At 67.2% G+C, this 6,838-nt stretch overlaps 1 protein-coding gene across 2 annotated transcripts in view; it reads right to left on the bottom strand.

The window, feature by feature from the left end:
- The window catches only part of CLCN2 (chloride voltage-gated channel 2), a 21,116-nt gene extending 14,284 nt beyond the window's left edge, over window positions 1–6,832 (bottom strand). For both annotated transcript variants that reach the window (XM_019532809.1, XM_019532810.1), the window contains exon 1: window positions 6,823–6,832. The gene's annotated coding sequence lies outside the window, so the exon portion shown is untranslated. The remainder of the gene's footprint in view (window positions 1–6,822) is intronic.
- Window positions 6,833–6,838: the final 6 nt, after the last annotated feature.

Here is a 6,838-nt window from a genome sequence, read left to right as displayed (position 1 = left end):
TGGCCAGGCTGGGCATGGGGTAGGGGCTTGGGCAGAGTTTGCAGGGAAGCTGGTACTGCGGGACCCAAGAGCCCAGCCAGCCCAGCTGGGCACCAGGGCAGCATCTCTCAATGGGCTGGATCCTAGCAGTACATGGTGCCAGCACCTGCCCCCCCCACCCATACCCCTATAGGTACCCGGCCCCTGTCTCCTCGAGGGAGGATCAATAGCAACAGTGTGCCCACCCAAAAATGTCTCCAGAACTGGAGCAGAAAAGGGGCATGGCCAGCACCTCGCCAGGGCTGCCAGACATCCAGGTGCCCCCTCTGGGAGCTGGGGCTAGGGCAGGCAAGATTGGGGCTCTGGGCACCATGGATAGCCAGGAGGCCGCAGAGCCAGCACGACAGGAAGATGCCTGTGCCAGTGCTAGGCGAGTGGCTGTCCTCAGACAACCCCGTGTGCCCCTTCTCCCCCGCACTGGGCAGTGGCAGGGCTGGGCAACGGCTGGGCTGGGTGGGTGGGCAAGGGGGGTGCTGGGCTCCACGTGCCCGTTGGCAGCACCTCCCTTGCCCATGTGCTTGGATGCCTGAGGGAGTGGGGAGGTGGGGGGTTTCCATCTCCCTAACATGCTGCTATGTATTTGCCAGCTGCTCTGCTGCCAGGGGTGCCAGGGCTTGCAGGGCCTGGATGGTGCTGGCACCTGCTGGCAGGGGCAGCTGCAGTGCCCCAGCCTGTGGGAGCACCGGCACCCCCCTCCTCAATCCTGCATGAGGCCCTGGCATGGCAGGGGCCCATCACGGACCCCGTTGAGCATGGGCAGTGCCAAGGACTCTGCTGCCTGGCTTCCGTCCCTGGGGCCGGGCCTGCATGCCAAGTGCTCGGAGCAGTGAGCGGGAGACAAAGGGAGGCTTCAGCCAGGGGGGAAGGGAGCCCAGGGGCTTGGCAGCAAGGCCTGGGCATGTCCAACGTGAGCACCATAGCAATGCCCTGTAAAGGCCTCCCTCAGCATCCTGGGCAGGGGAGAGATGGGCTTGCAGTGGGTCAGGGGGGGCTCTTGACCTGGACACCGGGGTTCAGAAAGCCCCTGAGGCCTGCCTGGCGAGACAGCACAGCTGGGCAGGGGACAGGGGCAGCGCTGCCTGCCCTGGGCACCACACCAGTTGCTCGGAGCAGACACCAAAGATAGGCCACGGTGCCCTCCCAAGGGGGCCGGGGCAGCGGTGGGGAGCAGGCAGGGGGTGAGGCACATGGCTGACAGGCTGATGGGTCCAGGCTGCACTCCTCCACCCACTGCTTTCCTCACCCATCACTTCCCCGAGGGAGGGGCGGTGGGATTGCTCAGCTAGCACGTGGCCCCGCGGCTGCCCAGGACCTGCCCCGGACTGAGCATCAGACCAGCCTCCCGGGAGCAAAGTGGGGCTGGGGCTGGCTGAGCACAGCTCTGCCAAGCCGAGCCCCTGCCCGCGTCCCCGTGCCCAGGCATGGAGGAAGGGGGTGCCGGGAGCTGGGGGTGGAGAAGGGGGTAGGGGGCAGGGACCTGGGCAGTTGAGGAGGCTGGGGGGAACCAGGGAAAAGCGGCAATAGGAGAGTGAAGTTGGGGCTCCTGGAGGGGGGCACAATTGGCCAAGGCAGCTGGGCTGAGGGGCCCCCATAGCAGGGAGGGGGACTGAGTGGTTGCCGGGGTCTGAGCGCAGGGCAGCCCCTTTTCATTAGCCCAGGGGCAAGCCTGGGGCAGTGATGGGCCATGGGAGGGGCACAGCCCAGCTGTCAGGATGCTCTGGGTTTGAGTCCTGCCCCAAGGCCCCGTTGGCACTGCGTGGCCATGGCGCTTCCTGCCCCTGCCCAGCTGGGAGCCCCCTCCACGCTCTCGCGCCCCCCAGCCCCGAAGGAGGGATCTGTTCCAGGCGGCTGAGGAAATAAGGGTGGGGACCCTGCTGAGCTGCAGGGTCCCCCCACTTCTAAGGGCCCGCTGAGAGCTGGCTGGGACATCACCAAGCCAGATGGCTGGCAGGTAGGGCCACGGCAGCGCCAGCCAGGGCCATGTCCACCCCCAGCACATGCGGGGGCCTGGAAATCCTCCTCCCCAGGATGCCGTCACAGGGCGGTTCACCAGGAGACTAGCAGGAAAGGGGAACAAAGGCTGCATGCACACGCCAGGCAGCCTGCCGCCCAAGGGAAGGAGGATGCAGGAGCTCTGGGGTTGGCTGGAAGGAGAGGGTGCCCCCGCCAGAGACCTCATGCCTGTGAAACCAGGGGGATGGTTGCACAGCACCAGGGGCTACAGCGGCGCAGTGGGGGGTCAGGACTTGAACCCAGGGCCCAGCCTGGCAGCTGGGCAGCTCACCCTGCCCTGCCCTGTCCCTCCTGTGGCCTGGCGGTGCCCTGAGCTTGTCCCTGGGAAGGGCTCCAGGCTCCCCACACCTGGGCCCGGGGTCGGCACTCGCCTGGGGGCCCAGCTGCCTTGTCCCCAAGCAACAGGGGGGCAGAGCGTGCCCAGCTCCAAGATCTGAGGTTGGATGCTTGAGCTGTTTCAGACCTAGCACCGGGCCCGGCCCAGCCAGACAGGAGGAAGGCCTGAGGGCCGAGACCCAGTTTTGGCTCTGCCACAGCCTCCCAGTGTAACCCAGGCCATGTCCCTTCACCTCTGTGTGCCAGGCCATGCAGCGGGGACAGTCCTGCCTCCCTCCCGGCCATTCCCAGAGCTCAAGAGGGCTGAGCTGTGCTCCTGCCAAGACATGCAACTCCTAGCGTGCTGGGACCAGCCTCAGGGACGTGGGCTAGGCAGGATGAGGGGCCAAGCAGCCCTCTGTTCCTGGTGGCCCATTTCTGTGCGGGGTGGCCGTGGGGGTGCAAATGGGAGGGCCATGCCCCTGGATGACCAGCCTGGAAGCCGTGCCCATGGCCTGTCTGCCCGCCTGGCCCCCTCCCACCCACGCCCCACCAGCCGGGCCATGTGCTTCTGCTGCCCAGAGCCGGGGGGCCAGCCACGCTGGGGACCAACCGGCTTTGTTCTTCCCAGAGCAAAAATATTGACATAACTGAGGCCGCAGGGCCAGCGCACGCTCACCCCTACCATGGCTGCAGGGCACGGCCCCCCACCCAGGGCCCTGATGCTCCCAGGCTGGTGGGGAGGGCCTGACAGGGGGGCCATGGCCATGCCCGTGGCTGCCTCCCCCCCGCAGACCCTGCGGCCGGGCGCTGTGTTTGGGTTCCCAGGAGGGGTTGGCCGCAGCCTGCCCCCCCTCCCTGCCCGCTTATTTTTCAACAAAGGCCTTTTGAAAACAAACAGCGCTGAGGCTCCAGCCTCCGCGGAGAAGCAGCTGAGCAATGACCCAGCCTTCGGGGCTGGGCGGGGGGGCAGGGAGGGCCACATCCCCAAGGCCTTTGCTCTGCTCCGTGCAGGCTCCAGACAGCCCCGGCAGTCGGAAGAGGGCACTGGGGCCGGTCGCTGGCAGGGGAGCATGGGGGAAAGGGAGAGGGGAGCTGGCATCGCTACCCTGGCATGGAGGGAGGCATAGTGTGCCCCCCACATACCAGGCGGGGCCTGGCTTTGCATTTGCCTGCATCGCACACCTGCTCCTGGAGCTGAGATTTGCATCTCAGCCCTGGGGAAGCAGTCGGGGCATGTGGGCTGGCGCTGCCACCTCAGCTTGGCTCCAGGAGCCTCCCGGAGGGCAGTGCCAACCTCTGTTCCCCCCACACCCTGGTGCCCTGGGACAGCCAGGGCCACGCCTGATCTCTTCAATGCAAGGCGTGGCTGGCACAGGGCTCTCCCTTCCAGCCATGCCAGCTCCTTTCCTGACTCATGCTTAGACCTGGCACCTCCGTGGCACAGGTCTCAGGTGTCCGGCACGTGCCCTCTGCTTGGCCGTGGGAGCTGCTGATGCCCTGAGCCAGCCAGAACTCCCTCCCCAGCATGGCACTGCCACCGGGGTGCCAACATTGGGCCATGGGAGTCTTCACCCTGGCACCTCACTCTGGAGATGTGCCCAACTCTGGCTGGGTTGGGGCTGGAGAAAGGCAGGCCCTGGTGGGCAGGGTGCCAGGGGTACATGAGCACGAAGGGGCTGCCCCTCGCTGCCCAGGCACTCCTGGCTGGGCACAGAGGCCCTTTCTTCTGGCAGGCCAGGCAGCACCCAGGAGTGCCAGCTACAGAGGGAACGGCAGCAGCAATCTGTGTCACGCTGCATTTATTAGCAACTCTCCTGTAATCGCCCTGATCTGCAGCGGGAGGCACTGAGAGCTGCTCGGGAAGCTTAAGCCTGGGGCCCTCTGTCCTGGGAGGGCATCAGGGGTCCATGGAGGAGTGAGGGCCTGGGCAGTAGGGGGGCATCCTTTAGCCACCCCCGGTGCCGGGTTCTCTGCTGGCTGCGGCTCGGGCCAGCGCCTCGTGGCTGGAGGCTGCGGATCACAAGGCCGGTCTTAGCCACGCGGCCCTGACTCCTGGCACCTGCCTCTGCCTGGGAAAGGGGCTCAGCTGCTCCCTGACGGCCTGCTGCACTGCACGCACACACATGCATGCACCTGCACACACTCACATATGCATACGTGCACCCACGCAGGCTCGCGCACACGTATGCACGCACATGCACAGCAGCATATTGACCCGGCAGTGGAGCTCAGGCTGGCAGCCAGACGAGATAAGAGGCTGAAGAAGAGCCTCTGGTTAATGGCAAAGCCGAGGAAAACGGGCTCTGCCAGGAGACGACTTGGGACGGGGTGGGTGTGGGGAGGGCCAGGGTGCAGTCCCCACCTTGAGGAAGGAGATTGGGGCTGGGCTGGCCTTGGGCACTGGGCAAGGGGGCAGGTGCAGGGTGGAGGAGCAGGACTGAAGTGTGGCAGGAAAAGGAAGCTCCTCTGAGCCCTGTGAGACCAGACAGTGCAGCTGGGAGGGGGGCAGAGCCAGGATGGGACCCTGTGCTGTCAGCTAGTGCTCCCCCCGGGCCTCAGGGTGAGACACTGGTGGAGGGGAGAGCCCCACCGCACCCCTGCTCCAACCAGCCTCCTGACAGCAAGGCCAGCCACCCCCCTCTTGCTCCTAGGGGCTCTTAGCCAAGGGGAGAGGGGCTAGGGGTAGTGGGGTGGGCACCCCAGCATCCCATATGGCAGACATCCATGTTGCCACTGGCTGGCCCGAGGTGCCCAGGCCCGGCTGGCTGTTCACAGGGGTTGTCACACCAGGCTGGAGGGAACGCTGGAGTCCTGGCATGGCCCCATCCCACCCGCCGTGGTGCCTGGCCAGCCCAGATGAACTGCCAGCTGCGGCCTCCGCTGCCCAGGGGCTGCTGCCCGGAAGGTCCAGCGGCCAGGCAGGGCCTTGGTCTTGGAGGCGGCTGGCCCCATCCAACCCCTGGGGCTGCGCTCACAGACCACGTGGCCTGGCAAGGCATCAGGGTGCCCTCTAGGGCACTGCTAGTGCCCTGTGCCCCTCGGCAGCAGGTGGGCTGTCATGTGCCGCCTGCCCCACCCCCCTCACCGTGGGCGGGGAAGGAGGGGGCCCAAAGCACAGTGCAGAAGAGCGGGTCCACCTGCCCCAGGCTGGCAGGGCAGCACAGGTGCCCCCAGCAGCCCATCACGAACTGCAGGGGCAAGCGGGCTGCGCAGTAGCTACAGCCATGCAGGGAAGTCCGTGGGGAACTGGGGGGATGCTGAGGGGGGGTTAATGCAGCCACCTCTGGGGTGCAGCAGGGAAGCCAGGGTCCCGCCGGGCAAAGCCACGCTGGCTTCACTCCAGAAACAGCTGAGCCGTTTGGCACCCCTGGGACCCAGCCCAGCGTGCAGCCAGCGGACCCGCGGCGGGCAGGGGCTGTGCTGCGACTGGGCTGGGCCTGCGGTGGCACTGCAGGGAGTGGGGTGGATCCCCGGCCTAGCCCCTGGGGTGCTGCGTGTGGCTCAGGACACCCTGCGTGCCCCGGGCGGGTAGAGAGGAGGACAGTGCCTTTTTCTGGGGCGCTGTGGCCAGATCCCCGGCTCAGCTCCAGCCACCTCCTCCTCGGAGCGATGCTGATAGGTGCTGGGAGCAAAGCGGCACAATAGGGCACTGTCTGCAGCCTCTTTCATGCCTGCCCGCTTCCTCCGGCCCTTTTCAACGGCTCTGTGGCGACCTTCTTGGGAGAGAGGCACCCCGGGGAGATGGGGAGGGCAGCCACCAGCCTGGCCACGGAGGGGAGCACGCCCCTCGCCTGGCCACCGCGGCAGGGAGAGGCAGGCAGGAGGCAGGGGAAGGCTCCTGTGCCCCAAATCGCCCCAGAGCAGGGACAGATAGCGGGGGGAGGAAGAAGCCAGCAGGGTTAAGATACACAGAGGGGCAGCCGGGGGTGCCAGGCTCCCAAACTAAGCTCCCCCGAGTCCTGGTCCTGACACAAGCTCAGCAGCAAAAGAGACCAGTGCTGACACCTGACAGGCACCACTAGGCTCCAGAGTGAACAGCGCCAGGCGGGCACTTCGCTACCAGCACCTCTCAGGCGCCGCACCCCCAGACGGGCTGCCCCGGTGGGTCACCGGCTACAATGACAGTCACGGCCACAGGGGCCGTGGAGGCTGGACCTTTGCAAGCGCCCCGGGCGGACGCTGGGAGGGAGCAGCTCCAGGCTGCAGGAGGGCACGGTGGCTGGCGCAGCGGGGAGCTGAGGGAGAAGCGGGGATCCACGCTCTGCCAGGGCCTGGCACTGAGGGGCTGGGGGGCGGCTGGGGCAAGAGAGCTCGGGGGTCTGCCCCATCCCAGGCCTGAGCGGGCGGCGCCGGGGCTAAGGTCGCCGACCCGGGGCTGGGCGCGACGGAGCCGGCTGGCAGCCCGGCCCCCGCGGGGGTGAAGCGGAGGGGCCGCGGGGGCGGGCGGCTCACCAGGGTCTGCTCGTAC

The sequence above is a fragment of the Crocodylus porosus genome, unplaced genomic scaffold (genome assembly GCF_001723895.1).
Source record: "Crocodylus porosus isolate Cpor-Errol unplaced genomic scaffold, CroPor_comp1, whole genome shotgun sequence".
Classification (NCBI taxonomy): domain Eukaryota; kingdom Metazoa; phylum Chordata; order Crocodylia; family Crocodylidae; genus Crocodylus; species Crocodylus porosus.
The sequence above is the reverse complement of the archived record's forward strand: the minus strand, read 5'-3'. Positions and strand labels throughout refer to the sequence as shown.